Source organism: Manacus vitellinus, unplaced genomic scaffold (assembly GCF_001715985.3).
Source record: "Manacus vitellinus isolate BGI_N305 unplaced genomic scaffold, ASM171598v3 scaffold_46_pilon, whole genome shotgun sequence".
In the NCBI taxonomy this organism is placed as follows: domain Eukaryota; kingdom Metazoa; phylum Chordata; class Aves; order Passeriformes; family Pipridae; genus Manacus; species Manacus vitellinus.
The window spans coordinates 1,545,259-1,562,270 of NW_021940578.1; the positions used below are offsets into that span (position 1 = coordinate 1,545,259).

General features: G+C 49.4%; 1 long non-coding RNA gene across 1 annotated transcript in view; it reads left to right on the plus strand.

Moving 5' to 3' along the window:
- LOC108640865 overlaps positions 1-17,012 on the plus strand; it is an 87,518-nt gene that overhangs the window by 57,065 nt on the left and 13,441 nt on the right. The window lies entirely within an intron of this gene.

Here is a 17,012-nt window from a genome sequence, read left to right on the forward strand (position 1 = left end):
TTACACCTACAGCTGAATGAATAATTCAGCTCCCAGTCACTGTCTGAATTTGATAGGAAGGAAAGGGGAGGGTCCCCGCGGGGCTGGATGTGTGAGCAAGGGGGAAGGGGAAGGCTAATTAATTACACATTTACAGTGGGGAATACTTTAAAAAAAACCCACTTAAGTACTGTTTTTTTGTTACATATTGCTGATCACAGCTGAGAGCATAATACCAAGGCAACCATAGCCCTGAAAACTTAACTCTTCATGGCCCATTCCCCACAGATGGAGATGGAGGGGGAAGGAGCCCAACCCCAAGCCCAGCGTTGTGTTCCATCAGACAAACGCTGCAGCTGAGGGGTGAGTCACCACCTGCTGATGTCACGTTCAGCCCTGGTGCCACTGCAAGGAGGATTTCTTTCCTTCTCCCTGTTATTTTCAGGGATTCTGTCTCGGGGAGCGGGGCTGGGCTGGCTGCCTCTCCCGGGGCGCTCAGGCACCGTGGCAGTGTCACCACTGACACCAAGGATGCAAATTATTTTTCTCTTGGCACGGGGAAGATTTCTGCTGCCAAGAGAACGGTCTCTAGATTAAGCTTTTTTTAAATACTGTAAACTATTTTGGTAGCAGCAAATTACTGTGACTTGGTGTACGTGATCCCTGACTATTTTTAATGGCCCCGTGGCAGAGCTGAGCGTGGACTTGTACGGTCATTTTCGGAAGGAACCAGGGCCCCTTTTATAGCCAGACCATTCCCATTCTCTGCACAACAAACACCAACTGCAGTTGGAATTGATTTTTTTTTTTCAAATAGCGTTGGAATTATCTCCCTCTAACAAAAAACTACCAATTCAGAAGCAATGTTTGATGACTGCTTTTGTTTCATATTCCCACGTGGGTTTTTTATTCTTTGTCATTTTCTTCTCCAAAAATCGAGCAGACTTTGATCCTCCATTGCTCATTAGTAAAGGAGCCAGCTTTTTAAAAACCTGCCTTGTTTCGTGGCAAAGCTGGTCATGGCATAGCATGTGTTTGGGAAGATGGTGATTACTGAATATTGGTGCATTTTGAGGCATTCCTACATCCAGCAGGCAAGAACAGTTGGAAATCTATTGCCACAGCTCTGCTTCCCTCACCCTGTGTGTGCAGTGCAGCCCCCTCCCAAGGGTGTGGGCTGCTATCCTTGATCCATGTTGGTTCATTGTGGAATCATTTCCTCTCATAGTAAATGACAGAAGACTGAAGTTTTGATGTATTAGAACTCTTTCTCTTATCTACAGCCATGGAGACGTGGCAGCTCTCGCATCATCTCCCGTTCTGTCCCCCAGGGTGGGCTCAGCAGTTTGTGAAACGTTTCAGAGTCCTTTGAGTGGAAAGTTCCAGTGTTTTGGTTTGGATCCCCCAGTTCCTGGGTGATATTCATTGCAGGCACCAGGGAGAAGGAAAAATCTGGGCCTCAGAGTGTCAATGGAGGCTTTGGGAGATGCTGGAACACAGAACTTTGTAAGAATGTTCAGAGTAATTTAGTTCTGGATTAAAATATAGCTGGCAGGAGAGATGGGCAATTACCTGCTCTTTAATGTAGCCAGGGAATGTGTTCTCCCTCCCAGCTATTATTGTCCATACCTATTATTTCAGAACCACTGGACACGGACAAGCCTTGCTGTGGCACAGCTTCCACAATGAGGTCACCTGCAGCTTGGAAGTACAGCTGTTCCCCCTGCCTTCATCTCTAATTCATAGGCTTGTTGTGGGTGTTAGTTTTTTTTATCTGCTGTTTATTCTGCAAGCCCCTTTTGGGCACATTGATGCCTCCAGCAAGCTTTGTGTGCCAGGGAATTATGGGTCCAGAGATTCTGCAAATCTGCATCCCAGCCAAAGCTTTTGAAAGCTGCTTCTTTTGAATGCCATGCATTTGGCTCACACTCCTCCTTTCCTCTCTGTCTGTCTCTCTCTCTCTCTTCCTCTCTTTGCCCTCCCTTCCCTCCTATTTCTCTCCCTTTCTCCCCCTCTTCCTCCTCTTCCCCCCCCCCCCTTTCCTGTCCCCTTCCCCCTTTTTCCTCCTGCTCTCTCATTCTCTTCCTCCCTTTTCCCTTCTCCCTTTCCCTTTCTTTTCCCTTTTTCTCACCCGGTGATCCCTCAGTAATGATGGAAACTGCCTGCACCACACAGTGAACAACTGGTCTGGGAGGAGGAAGAGGGTGCTTTTCACCACCTAAAGGATGATCTAGAAGCCTTTCTCCATGATGCTGTAGGATTCCATGGGCTCTATAAATGCCCACCTGAGCACCCCAATAAGTCAGAGGGCTGGAGAAGGTGTTGTGCCATCCAGCTCCTCCATCCCAGCTCCATCCCCAGCGATAACATCCTTCCCTTCTAGTTCTTTTTTCCCTCCCTCCCTATTTTATTTTTAAATATTAAAGCTCTCTGGGTTTCCCCAGTAAATCAGTGTGTGTGTGAAGTGCTGGTTACTTGTAGCTGGAGGCTGTTTTCCCCCTCTGATGGACTGTGAGCATTTTGTCTAAAACCGTCTCTTCTCCCCATCCCTCCTCCTGTCCCTCCTCCCCCGCCAGCCCCGGCGAGCTCAGCTGCACATAATGACATCCAATCTGTTCAGGAAAAGAAAAAAACAGGAGGGGGAGAATATTTCCCTTTGATTTATACAGAAGCTGAGTTGGCAGAGCGCTCAGCTCAGGGGTGGGTGGAAGGGGAACCAAAAAGCAGATTTGTGATGCATGGGCACACTCTCCCTGGGGTGGTGCCAGCCAGCACAGCAGCCAGAGCCGCCGGAGAAGCTTTGCAGGTTCCGTGTGTGCGCCCAAGGCATCCTCCTTCCCAGAGAATTCCTATCGCCATGCAAACACACACCCACAGTCTGGGGTTAATTTAATTTTAAAATGACACTGGAGATAACACAGGCCGGCTCATTAGCACCAGACAAAACACACAGAGCCCCGCGCAAAGCCGGGCTCAGGAGGAGGGGAGGTCAGGGCTGAGCTCAGCCCGGCAGCCCGGCCTTGAGCCGGGCCCGGCCTCGAGCGAGGAGGACACGCCTGGGCTCGGGGGGGGGAAAGGAGAACGGGAAAAGGGAAGGGAATCCTGTGCTGCAGTTCAGGTGCTGGACTGGGATCGTCTGGCAAAAATCCTTGTGTCAGGTCAAGGCAATCCTGTGGATACACATCCCACCACAGAGGATGTGCCCACATTTCATGCCACATTTTTCATCCATTTAAGACAACATAAAAAAAAATCAAGAGGCCCTGGTGCTCTATTTGAATGCTTTGGGAGTGAGTGCAAAGGACAGCAAGGAGTTGATGCAGGAGGGGTGGGCTGGTTCCATCTAATCCAAAGCCAGTATGAGAACCTCCTGTTTCCATAAACTGATGTCTGTGCACAACTTCATTCCAATCCTGGGTGTATCTCATGGACAAAACTGGTAAAAATAACAAATGCAGCACTCATTTGTCACGAATAACCCTCTAGTTAAGTTCTGCAACAAGGAGAACAGGGAATAGAAGGTGCTGCAGAACCCAGCTGTGGATGTTTGATGGACCAGTCTCCATCAATTCAGGTTTATTGGATATTTTCCAGCTAAAATGGCAACTCAGCCCAGTCCGAGGGCCATGGGGAGGGAGAAGCACTGGCAAGTGAACTTGATGTCAAGAGCAGAATCCAGATTGCCAGGGAAATGAACAGTGTGTGTCTGCTGTTATCAGGGATTGAACCAGATGACCTGACAGTAACGGAGGAGAGCTGGGTGGAGGAGCTTTGTCATCCTTTGGGGAACCAGCTCCCAAACCCAGCTCTGCTCACCCAATCCTGCACCCCCTGCACGGGAGAGAACCTTCTAATCCCCAAACATTTCATCCCCAAACCGAGGGGAGAACTGGGTGGGACGTGACTCCACGGCTGCCCAGGCAGGGGCTCCAGGGAAAGAGCAGGAATGCCCCTGTTCCAGGAGACAACCTGCACTGCAAGGTCACTTGTGACTGGCTGTGGGGCAGTGCCAGAGCAGGCACATGAGCCAGGCTTTCCCTTGGCTCAGCCCCACGTGTGGACACCAAGGCAAGCCCAGCCAAGCCTCGTGTGCCCGCGGGCACTGCTGGGCTCAGGGTAAAGGCTCTGGGCTGCTCTGGGCAGCAGTGGCTGCTCTGGCACAGCAGCACGGCTCCTCTGGGGTGCACAAGCCTGATGTTTCTATCCTCAGTGTCTCTGCTCAAAGGACTCACAGCATCCCACTGCATTTCAATATTTAATTCACAGTCTCCAGGAGGGTGGGTGAGCATCCTTATTCTCTAGGTAGGTCACCAGGGCATCCAAAGGTGACACAGTTACCTAAGGCATAAAAGTGTGCAATAGAAGCCTGACTTTGTGTCTTCTGGTGATGTTCAGAAATACCTAATCGACTAATTATAATTTTAAGGGCATTTGTAGAGCTCTGGGTCAGGCCCCAAGAATTTGGTGGCTCTGCAGATAAATGCAGCCAAGCAGATGTTGTGTGTTTAGTTTTGGACAGTTTTGGGCATGAAAGTCAGTTTTACTGCAAGGTGGGGCAGGGGATCACACACCACAGACATGAATGCACAGACTGATGTAAGAGAATAAACGAGACAATTCCATCCTATAGGTTTCATTTAATTGTTAACAACACCAGAATATAAACTAAGGATCCAAAAAAAAAAGTCAAGCCTGCTGTGCTGCCAGGTGCTAAACCCTTATCCTAAACTCTGCCCTCTACTCTCTCTCAGGTCTTCTACTGAATAGATTTCCAGTCTTCAGCTCTCCCTCAGCTGCAGGGTGAGGAATTATTTTCCAATTTCCTCCATAGGTCTGTGTGTGTGCATCTATAAATAAACAAACCAGCATTCTGGATTGTACCCTCCCCTCCCCTGCCTCAGGAGCATCTTGTTCCCATCTCTCTCCAGCGGAACAGTGAGCCAGAATGAAACGCCTGATTCCTGGTAAGCGCTGTCAGCACAGCAGCTGGGGAGAAGAATATCTGAGGGAAATGCACAAGTGCACTGGCATTTATTTATTTCCTGGGGATATTTATACAGCACAGACCTCAGAGCACAAGTGCACTTGATGCTCCTGTCAGCGAAGGAGGGGAAATGAGCCTGGAGCACAGGCTGCACCGGGCATGTTCTGCTCCCAGCGCTGCCAGGGACGGAGCCCAGGGCTCTGAAGGCCCCTGGGACTGACCCCTCGTGTCTGAGGGAGGCACAGAGCCATGCAGGGCTGGCACTGGAGAGATTCACTGCCACCACTGGTGCCACCACTGCTGTGCTGGCTTCTCTCCTCTAGGAAAAGTCCCTGCAAAAGGGTGGTGTCATTGGTGGAAGGCAGTTCTTTCTTCTTTGCTAAGGCAGAATTGCCTTGACTTCTCTGGGACATTTGCCTGAGCAAACAATGAGGAAAGGCTTTAATTGTCCATAACTTGCAGTCTCTGGACTTTCCCAGCTCATTCCCCCCTAATCACTAAAGATCCCTGTGCTCCCATTTCCTGTAAACTTTTCACAGTTTCTCTTTCCACTTTAACTTTCCATGATCTGAAGAGCCGAGATCCAGCATTGAGAGCTGGATCTGTGACAGCAGCACAGACCCCACAGTGTAACTGGGACTGCTTTTCCTGGGCATCCCCCGACCCTGTGCTCCCAGGGCTGAGCACAACTGCTGCCCCAACCTGCCTGCAGGAGCCCAGCCCCTGGGTCTGTCATCCTGGCTCATTCCTGGTTCCCAGCAGAGCCAAGGCTGTCCCCGCAGGAATATCCTGTGGGAAGAGGAAGAGGGAGGAAGGGCTGGGTCAGTGGTCATGCAAGAGCCTTCCCAACGTGCTGCCCTCATCAAAGGGACCTGCTGAGTAATGAACAGCCCCTTTCCACAGCCAGCAAGGCCAGGCAGAGGAGAGCTTTGTTCCTCTTTGGAGGGCGAGGGCTGCGGGAGAAACGAGGGAAGGGAGGGATGGAGCAGTTTGGCCCCGTTCCACCAGGACACACTGACAGGCTTCACTCACAGGGGCTGTGCATGTCCCTGAGCCTGGGGCCAGGCAGGCCCTGCAGCAGCATCAGGGCTGGCTCCTGCTGCTGTCACCGAGTGATTTACCACCAGAACGGGCCAGTCACTGCCCTGAGACCAGGATGTCATGGAAGGGAGCAAGGAACAACTGTCACGGAGTTGTTCTGAGCAGGAATTTATTTACTAAGAACTGGTATTTTAGGGTTGCTATTTCCTAAAGCTGTTCTGACTTCAGAGGAGTTCTGGGCAGATGATTTGCCTGCAGGGGCATCCCAGTGTTATCAAATTGCTCAGTATTCCTGCTCCTGTTCAGGAGCTGCCATTGTGGAAAGAGCACTCCAGATCCTGGTTGTCTTTTCTGCCCAACTGATGTGCACCCAATTGTTTCTGTAATTGAGACAATCTGTATTCTGTTCTCATTAGATTACTCCCACCTACAAATCTTCTCCATATGTCTTCAACCATGAAATGACCTGCTACAGCAGCAGCTGTCCCAGCGAGCCCACTGGAACTGGTACTCACATGAGTAAGGCCCAGAGCACTTATCCCAAGCTATTTAGGCTTTAGTCACTCAGTTACTGCCTGGTCCTATGGGGAGGAGGGATGACTCTGTACAGCACAGCAAGCCAGGAACATTTGATTCACCATCACAGATTCCTTTGCCCATGTCTGCCTGTTTGATTTAAAAATATATACATGCCAAGGGGCTTGATGTGTCTCTTGTGCCCCATTTAGCATCTGCTGAGCGTCCCAGAGCAGCCTGCAGTGCAACACAAGGCACTGGAGGATGGATTTGATAGAGGCAAAAAACAAAGCAATTGATACCCTCAGGCTCCAGAAATCTTCAAACTGATTCTTGCTGACTACGGGCAACAAAGCAATTCGTGGCAACGTGGCTGAAAGTTCCTTTGATTTCAAAGCTGCTAAACCCTCCCTGGCACTTAAAGTCACTTTTCATAAGGCAAACCCAGTAAGCTTGCTGGGTTCCCAGGATCTCAGCCCCAGGAGTCAGAAGAGACATTAAGCACTGGGGAGGAACTGGGGAGACAGAAAACAGAAATTAGGGTTTAACATGGGGCCATAGGAAGCTCGGCAAAGAAAAGGCAATTTCTCCCCGTGTTATTTCCCTTTTATGCATCTCCCTTCTGGTCAGCCCTTCAGCAGAGCTGTTCCTGTGGCAGTGGCCCACGTTGCCCAGTGAATGGAGTGCACTCTGCAGATGGGAGCTGGGGTGTTTGGAAGCGGGTGTTTGGAAAGTGGTAGCCAGATTATTTTATTTTAAGGCTCTATTGCAGCAAAAGGCAGGAAAACAGACAGGGGGAGAGTGAGTGAGTGGTTCACTGGCACCGATTGTCTACCACAGCAGGTTCAGCACTTGGATTTGAGTGACTTCTCTCTCCAGATGGTTGGTGGGAGCTGACTCCCCAGATCTGTGCTTAGCGTGCTCCAGAATGAAAACGTATGGCAGCACTTGTGAGCTCTGAGGAGCTTTTTTCCTCAGCCCAAGTTTAGCTCCCTGTGTTATGGATCCCTTTGTGCCTGATGCACAAAGACCAGGGCTCTGTCACCCCCCAGCCAGGGACTGGGAGCTGGGAGAGCCCTGGTTCCAGACAGGCTCTCGTGCTTGTACAGCTGTATAATCCCACAGTAATGGAGAGGAGTCTTCCTGCCACAGAGAAATCGGTAGAATGGCCCTGATTTTCCATACCATGTTGCCAATTTGCATGCTTTTGTCTGACCTAAATATTCAGTATAAGGGGTGGTTCATACACAGTCACTGATTCTGTGAGAACTGAGAACTTCAAGGAATCGAAGGCATTCGACTCTGTGTCCTCTCACAGAACAGCAGCTAGTTCATGGACTAACAGAGGCACCATCTTCAGAAATGCAGGATAGACATTTCCAGCTATTCCAGGGTGCACACCAGAGTCTGGTTTTTCCAGCAGTGCAGGATACTTGGGTTACTTGCCCAGCAGTACCTGCTGATTTCGCTTGAATAAGGGTCAGAACTATATTCTTCTGAGTTCTGGTGCCCAAAACAAACTACTTCCCTTAATATTGTAAAACAGAGCAAAAAAAGTCAAATAGGTTTTGCTCCAGTAAACTACAAGCTGTAAATCGCTGTAATTCAGGTTTGGATAAAATCATCATGTACCAATCTTTTTCTGTACCAGCTCTCAGGGACATTTTGCCTGGTGTGTTGTCAGAAGCACCCAGGTCACCAAGCCCTGCTCCTGTTCAACATAGAACTATTTCCACATTCTATATGTTCTGGATATGAAAAAGCACAAATCTGCCCTCTTTCATGTGTCCCCAGAGCCTTTGAAGCAGTCCAGTGGCCTGGTTTGTTGGTTGTTTGGATTTTTTTTCTCAATGGTGTCAGGATTTTCCATCTCAGTCAGTACACGAGCCTGGGCTAGGTTGGGATCTGCTGACTCCTTCCAGGTTGAAGTAAATCCAGGTTCCCAGAGAGCCGTCCCTGTGCTCTGGTGAAACCCAGCTCGTGTGTGACACATGATGTGTGTGACACACTGCATCCCCTTTGTGTGACACACTGCATCCCCTTGTGTGACACACTGCACTCCCTCTGTGTGACACACTGCATCCCCTTTGTGTGACACACTGCATCCCCTCTGTGTGACACACTGCATCCCCTTGTGTGACACACTGCATCCCCTTGTGGGACACACTGCACTCCCTCTGTGTGACACACTGCATCCCCTCTGTGTGACACACTGCATCCCCTCTGTGTGACACACTGCACTCCCTCTGTGTGACACACTGCATCCCCTTGTGTGACACACTGCATCCCCTTGTGTGACACACTGCACTCCCTCTGTGTGACACACTGCACTCCCCTTTGTGTGACACACTGCATCCCCTCTGTGTGACACACTGCACTCCCTCTGTGTGACACACTGCACTCCCCTTTGTATGACACACTGCATCCCCTCTGTGTGACACACTGCATCCCCTTGTGTGACACACTGCATCCCCTTGTGTGACACACTGCACTCCCTTTGGTCACCCCAACTGCTCATTTTCCACCCGAGCCGTGGCGGGAACTGGGAAATGCAATCAATGGGAAGAATATACAGGAAATAGAAGCCATAAACAAAACTGCCTGGTGGAGTCTCCCTGAGGTCTGGAGAACAGTTGTTGAAACAAACCACTGGTGACCCCGAAAGATCTGAAGCTGAACTTGATCCTTTCAAGATGGAAATGTGGGACGAAGACGGCAGAGACGAGCTGGTAACAGTCTCATCTTTTCTTTTGTGGGCTCTGTTCCACATGGAGCCTTAAAATAACAGCAGCACGTTGGACCCACAAAAGGGCAAGGCCGGGAATCAGGAAACCTTCTACTGGGACACTCACGTTGGGCTTTGTCTCCCCAAACCTGGGGAGCTCTCTGTTAAAGACCTCAACAGCCAGAGCTGGAGGAGTGCTACCAGAATAATCCAGGACTTCTAAACTTTACAGTCTATTTCTGGGGCATAGAAAAAGGAGAAAATACCTGATGCTGGTGTCTGAGGTGGGCTACACAAGATGGCTCTGCCCAGCCATAAAAATCTACAATCCTGTGTAAGTGTCCAGATATTCAGCGAGCAGCAGCTTCAGCCTCCATCCACGAGCACGAGGGGAACAGGGACTTGTGTTGTTCTCAAGACAGGGTGTAATGAGGGGATGTTACACGTTGTTCTCAGCGAGAGAAACTTGGGTTTGAGCTTTGGCAAATCTGGCTGCTTCTCCCAGCTGTTGAGAAGAAAACCCAGGGGTTTGGATTCTGCTTCATGGCATAGGTGCTAAGCCAGCTTGAAAAGGTTGGCATCATCACTAAATGCCAAAGTTCACTACCCCTTGTTAAATTCAGCTTTTTCCTGTGTGGTCAAACACTGGAGCAGGTTGCTCAGGCAGGTGGTGGAATCTCCAGCCTTGGATATATTCAAAATCCAACTGGACATGGCCCTCAGCAAACTCCTGCAGCTGAACCTGCTGGACCAGAGGAACCCAACCTCAGTGATTCCATGATAAACCACACCTTGATTGCATCCTTAGGAGGAACACAAATGGGACTCAAAACTTCTCCCATTCTAATAATTTGAGAGTCTTGACATTGATTTAAATGGGAGTGAGATCAGGTTCCAAGATGTCAGGATGGCAGGAAGCTCTTCATCTCATAAAGCTCCTGGACATCTTTCACTGGAATTAACTCTGGGCTTTTTTCCCTTCAGATATTCTCCAGCCTTTGCAAAGGAAACTGTAGTAACAAATCAGATTCTGCAACATTTTAAGTCCTGAAGCAAAATTCAGCAGTTTTAGAGGGACAGCATAAAAGGGAATGGGGCGGGGGAAGTGGGGTGGGAAGTATTTATAATCCCTTTAATATTTTAAAATTTAATTATATCCAAATTGGGTTAGCGAGACTGACAAGAATACTGCATCTAAAGCATGGAGCCCAGAGGCAGCATTGGAAAATGAGAGGAGAAATTAATAATAAAAAACCCCTATTGCTTCAAGGCAGCAGACTGGAACACTGACATTCCATTACTCGGTCTGTCTGCTGAATTCATTTAGCATCTGTGGCCTAAATAGGCTACTTTTAAAGAGCCATGCTCCAGTTTTCCTGTTGGCAGGGGGCGGGGGCTGTCAGAGGGTTTTTCTTCCCCGAGATGTGTCTGGGGAAGGCACCTCAGGCTGCAGGTAATGGGGGAGAGTCCCCCTGACCTCTCAGCAGTCGCAGTTAAATCATTTCGGGGGTGGTTTTGATGCCTTCCAGCCCGGGGGCTGCAGCACTGGGGGCACTGCAGGCACGTTCCCGAGGGCAGGGCTGGAGCAGGGGTGCTGTGTGTGGGACTGGGGGTTCAGCTCTGGGAAGGCACCACCTCAGCCCTCCCTGAGGTGCAGCCACGTCCAGCAGCTCTGGATCAAAGCACGGGGTTAAAAGGCATCCCAAGGAACTCACAGTGCAGATTGTCCAAATTTTCTCCTCTCCCTTCCCTGGAAGCCCCAGCGGTGCCCAGAGCAGCCCCTGCCCCTCCTGTCCTCCAGCCCAGAGCCCACAGCTCTGCCTCAGGATGCTCCTTTCCCTGCCAGCTCCATCCACCCTCGAGGCTTTGGGAAGAGCTGGGACCAACCCCGGGGGCAGGAGCTGCAGGGAGCTCACCCTGGAGGCCAGGGAGGTGCCTTGGCAGCAGGATGGGAGGGGAAGAAGGGAATGATTCTCCACCTCATTCCTTAGAAACCTACAAGTGTTTGACTTCTGGGTCTCTTCTGAAACATCTGGATACCAGGAGGATAAAAGGTACCAGTGGAACCTCCCAGGAAGATCAATTGTTTAAAGCTTTCTGTGTGTATTTCCAGTCCTCCTGGCTTCCTTCCCAAGATTATAGAAACAGGTCTGTGACTTTCCTTGGAGTAGAATATAATGTGTTCTGTGTAGTTCTATTTTTTCGGTTTCCATTTTATGCAAATAAACTTTTATTCCCTCTCCCCTGATTTATCATCTCCGAGGTCTTTGTGTAAATTACGCAGAAAGGAAAACCATGGATTTTATGGGAAGTCGTATAGAAGCTGTTAAAATTGGCCTTTTCTCCTCCCCCTCATTGTTCTTTGCTCTCAGTGTGGGTTTTATCAAAAGTTTTTATGGAGTTTAATGGAGATTCCCCAGCAGACAGGGGCACGATAAAGATTTTACGGACGCAGTTTGCCATGAAACACGGCCGTGCTCTTGGATTTCACGCATGAAGGGTCTTATCCAGCAGAGTCTGAGCTACCTGAAAGTCCAAGTGTTGGCTGTCCCAGCTGAGGGAGTCCCAGGGAGTCCCCAGGGCTGGTGGAGAGTGGCTGGAAGGGCCTGGAAGGGCAGGGCAGGGCTGAGACCCTCGGGGTGCTCAGGCCGTGTGCTGGGAGCCAGAGCTCAGGAACTGCCCAGAGCCGTTGCCAAGGGGACACTGCTGATTTCTAAGAAAATCTAATAATAATATTTTGGTTCTGAAGAGAATCTTGCCTGTTGTCATCCATCCAACACTGACACAGGCATCCTCCAGCAAAACAAGTCCTGCCCTAAAAGTGTAATCATAGTTTTAATCCTTCCACTGGCGTTTTTTTTCCATCACTGAATACCATCAGTCTCCTCCTTTGGTCACCTTCTGCTTGATTCCACAGACACTGAAGTCAGAGCTAAATTGTTTTAAGAATGTGTAAATACTGCACTTGATATCATCCCCTTACCGTCTCCACCTTGGCTGCTCCTAAAACAGCTCCTCTGTAAACTTCCTTGCTTTGTCCTGAACTACTTATTTCTGCTTCCAGGAGGGCTGTCTTCTCTTTCTGCATTTCAACAGAACTGGAAACAAATACCTGGCTTGCATCTCCCCCAGCACGTGTGCTGCAGGGGAGCCCAACCACTGGAGAGCTGCTCCTGAAGAGCTGTGTTATTCCTTCTTCCTCCCATTAGGCAGCAGTCCAGCCAAATTTACCTTTGCTTTGACTTAAACATATTTCTTTTCCCTTCTTCTCACGCAGCACCAGCCTGGCCTCAGGCAGCTCTCCTGGGAGCCTGGGTTCAGATGCACCTGTGCTACACAGGCACAGACCCTGCTGCTGCTGCTCCCTGGGCTGAACACAGCACTGAACACAGCAATATTTCACTGGGGCTCTTACAGGATCCATCTCCCTCACAAAGGAAATGTCCTGTAGTGTTGAAAGAGGACTTAATTTCAGTTACCATTATTTCATAGAATGAGAACTGTACAGTTGTAAATCACCAGAGAGTTTTCTGTGGTGTTCATTGAATTCTTTCTGCTTTAGGCTCACAACTATTTCTTCCAACTCGCAGCCTTTTCTACTGAACTTCTTTCTTTAACCTCTCACTTCTGCCTCTCCTTTTTTTCTCAGTGTAGATCAATAACTCCCAATTAGACCCATGCCCAAAATTATGCCAGATTACTTTCATCTTATTCCCTTTGCTTGTGTATCTTCATGGCAGTGTCTGCCTCGTCTGTGTTGGTAACAAACAACTCTGTAATCACACGAGAACTGGCAGGAGAAGACCTGTTTGTGATGAGCACATACAGGTTCCTGTTAGAGATGTGTGTATTTATGGCAATAATAAATCACTGGCTGGTGTGATTTCACTGACTTGTGTTTAACTTACACTTGACAGGTTCCATCTCTTTAAGAACTTTCCTTCAGGGAGAAGCTCAGTTCGTTTTGCTGAAAAGAAGCAACGCCCTCCCCCAGGTTGTTTCTTGACTGAAGTAATTGCTGTGACTCCTCAGGTCCCAGACAACCAACAGATAATTAGTTCCAATTAAGTTCTCTCACAGGTGCTTGTGAAACTGCCATTAGGAAGCAGCAGGTTCTCCTGGAAGGTGAACTGAGTAGTGGGGAAGGGAGCACCAAGGATCAGAGGGAGAGGAGGAGCAGCACAGGACCAGTCCTGGTGTGGTGCTGCCTTTGGCTTTAGCAGGGGTATGTACAAGGTTTCTTTTTTACTTTCAGAGGTGGGTTTGCTCACTGTGGATCTTTGCTGAGCTTCTCTTGCTCTGTAAAAAGGAAAAAAAAAAAAAGGGATAAGCAAGAAGGAACCTTAAAGTAGGCACTGTGTGAGCTGTGCTGAGGAAAGCCCAGGGGACACACAGCACTTGAGCTGTGCTGGGAGGGCAGGGGCAGCCCTGGGAGGTCCCTGACCTCGCCTGGGTCACCTCCAGTGAGTCTGAAGGGTTTTCCTTGCAGTGTGTGTGTTGGGCAAGTGGAGCTCGAGGTGCCCAAGGGCTCCTGAGTAACCCCCAGGGTCTGATCTGGCTCGGGTTGGATTCTCACTGCTGTAACTTTGGGTTTGTCCAGAGAGCAGAGGGATCGTGTCTCTGACTGACTGTAGCCTGTTGCTTTTTGTGGGAGGCAGGAGGGAGTTACAGATCTTATGTTAAAAGAGAAAAAGCATCTATAAACCCAACATGTGACTAAAGGCACAAAAAAAGCTGTGGATTTTAACCCCTCTCCCTGTTGTTGTTCTCTCTGCTGTCCATCCTCAGTGGTGCTGTGTGTTGTGCCAACTTTTGGATGGGGTACTGGTCGTGTTTTCTAACCCAGAGGCACAGTTGCAGACTTGCAGGGTGCAGTGGATGTTGGTCTGTGCCTGCATCTGGGAACTGGAGGGCATCTTGCTCTGAACGTCAGTTTGTGGCAGTGCTTTGAGCCAAAATAGTGCTTTTTGTTGTAGGCTGCAGAGAGTGAGTGTGTGTAAAACACCAGAGATGTTCAACTCGTGCCAGAACAGTGCCAGCATTGCTTCACCTGCTCGGGGAGCTCTGCAGTTCAGACCTTCCCCGGGTGGTGTTCCCTCGCACAGCTGGGGGGAGCAGCCCCTTGATGGGCGCTAATTCCAGGTGATCTGCTTCACCTGGGGTGGAGCACAGGGGGCTCAATGCCCTCAGAGGCCTCTCCACCAGGTTATCTGTGACCCCACCAGGCCCTTTGGGCTCTCTGTGGCTGCCACAGCCCCGGCACTTGGGGCTGTGCAGGTATTTTGTGGGCTGTGTTTATACCTGGGCACCTCTGGAAAGGTGAGAAGCTTCATGGCTGTTACATTCCATGGATTCGAGGCTTCTCCTGTCTCTTTGTGACCTGTAGCCTCCCTCAGACTGTCTGTGGTAGCAGTTAAAGACTCATCAAGGATATACAAGTCTCAATTTACCGACTTCCCTAAAATTTTACTGTGCTTGAAACTGTTCCTTCCTTTGACATGACAAACTCTGCTCAGGCAGGGACAGGCTTATTTTGAATGGTGTGCAATACTTTGTTCCATCTTGTATTTTCTACATCTTGCAAAAAAAGGAAGAAATTATGTTTAAATAAGTGGAAGAGTATTTACTAGTTTCCATCTTTTCACTACAAATCTAGAAAGTTGATTACTGGGAGTTGAAGTGTGTGGGCTTCAGTGGCAAAGGGGGGGGGGGAACTGTATCACAGTCTATTATTAGCCCCAAAGAAAACCACTAGTTTTCCTTTTTTCCTATTATTTTTAGCCCAGGAATATCTTTCTAGTGACACAACTACTCATCCCGACCGTGTGTGGATCTGGGGGCCCTGAACCTCCCCCTCCCCTCAGCCTGCAGAATTCTGGGCTTTATTCACAAAATGCCACTGGCCGGGATACAAAGTGCCACACTTTGTGTGGGAGGCAGAAGACAGGAAAAATGCTGTGGCAGGTGGCTTAAAATAAATCAGAATCAAACCAGCTCTGTTTGGGAGCACTCAGAGCCGGGGGGTGTTTGAGGCAGCCCTGCCCTGGAGGGCCCCTGGCAGAGGGGCAGTGGCAATTATCAGATGGGTTTGCAGTTTTTGCATGGATGTTATTCCAACTGACACCGTGTGCACTTGCATCCAAGGAGATACATAAACTAACCTCCAAACACCACCCCAAGCCCTGATTACAAACCCAGACTCAGGGTATGTACCACAGACCTGGACACTAAATATAATGCACCTGAGACCAGGACTTGGCTTTAAAGTAGTTTTACTTAAGTTTTTTTTTTTTGCTGCCTGGATTATAATTTTAGTGATGTGAAGGAGAGGCTGTGCAGATGTGAACCAGATGCCAATATCCAACTGTAGTCCCACATGTTTCCATGTAATAACTAAGTGTTACTATGGTGATAACAGATTCACTGGAGGTTTGATTTAATAAAGCAGGATCGCATGTTAGTGTCTGTGCAGTTGCCATAGTTTTAGCCAAACAATCGTGCTGCTTCTGACTGAATTGATGGTGTTGCCACTGAGCTGAGTTTCCCTTGTAAATCTGTTTTTCAGGAATAAATTTGCTACGTAAGCAGGTTATAGTATATTGCTTTAATTGACCCCTCTTCTCTCCAATGGCAAAAAAAGGATAGTTTTGAATATGAGCACAAAAGACATTTTGCTTAGAGGTGGGGTTTTTCTTTGTCTCTTTTTCTTTTTTATTTTTTAATGCTGCATTTGACTTCAGATTTAAAGATTTTTGAGCCAACTGCCCAAGGCTTGCCAAGGAAGTCAGAATAAGCAAAGAATCTAAATTGGCTTTCACATGAGAACACCTGTGTTTGCAAGTGGCAGCAGAGGATGTTCAGTTTTACTGCCACCCATCCCAGAAACCGAGAGGGACTCGTGTGTTCTTATTTTAAGCTCATAAACTGCAGTGGGATGGCATTGAGGGCCAAATCCTGCTGCAGGTTCTGCAGTTCCCAGCTCAGCAGGTCTGTGTCGTTGGTCTGAACACACACCAGAACCACAAATACTTTTGTTGGTTCTGCCTTCCCTGGCTGTGCCTCAGTCGGATCCTCCCCGGATCTGGGGCAGCTCCGGCCCCGTGAAAAGGGGAAGGCCCTGGAGCTTCCACTCCCAGCAGAGCTGGGGCCAAGTGACTCAGTTTCTTCCCTGACCTCAGGCCAAGGACTTTTGCTTCTCTAACTGGTGGAAAGCTCTGTAGCTGTTCCTGGTGCAGGATCTCCTTAACCCTCTGGAGCTCCACTGCCTTGCTCTCTGCAAGTCCCTGACAGGAGGGGGGAGCCGGGGGGGGGTCGGGCTCTGCTCCCAGGGAACAAGGGACAGGAGGGGAGGGAACGGCCTCCAGCTGTGCCAGGTTGGACATCAGGAGGAATTTCTCCCTGGAAAGGGTGGTCAGGCCTTGGCAGGGGCTGCCCAGGGAGGTTTGGAGTGCCCAGCCCTGGAGGTGTCCAAGGAAGGCCTGGCAGTGGCACTCAGAGCTCTGGGCTGGGGACAAGGTGGGCATCGGGCACAGGGGGGATCCAGGGCTGGGAGGGCTTTCCCAACCTCAGTGACCCTGGGATTCCATCCGTGTGGCTGCACGACCTGGAGGGCAGCATGTGGGTCAGAGCTGGGAACTCATCTGCTTCCTGTGAGATCAAGAGGAGCTTCTGGCTTCTCTTATGTCTTAATAATAGAAGTAATAATAACAATAATTAATAACTCTAATGATAGTGATAACCTTCCAGCTGAACATGTGCAATTTGTGT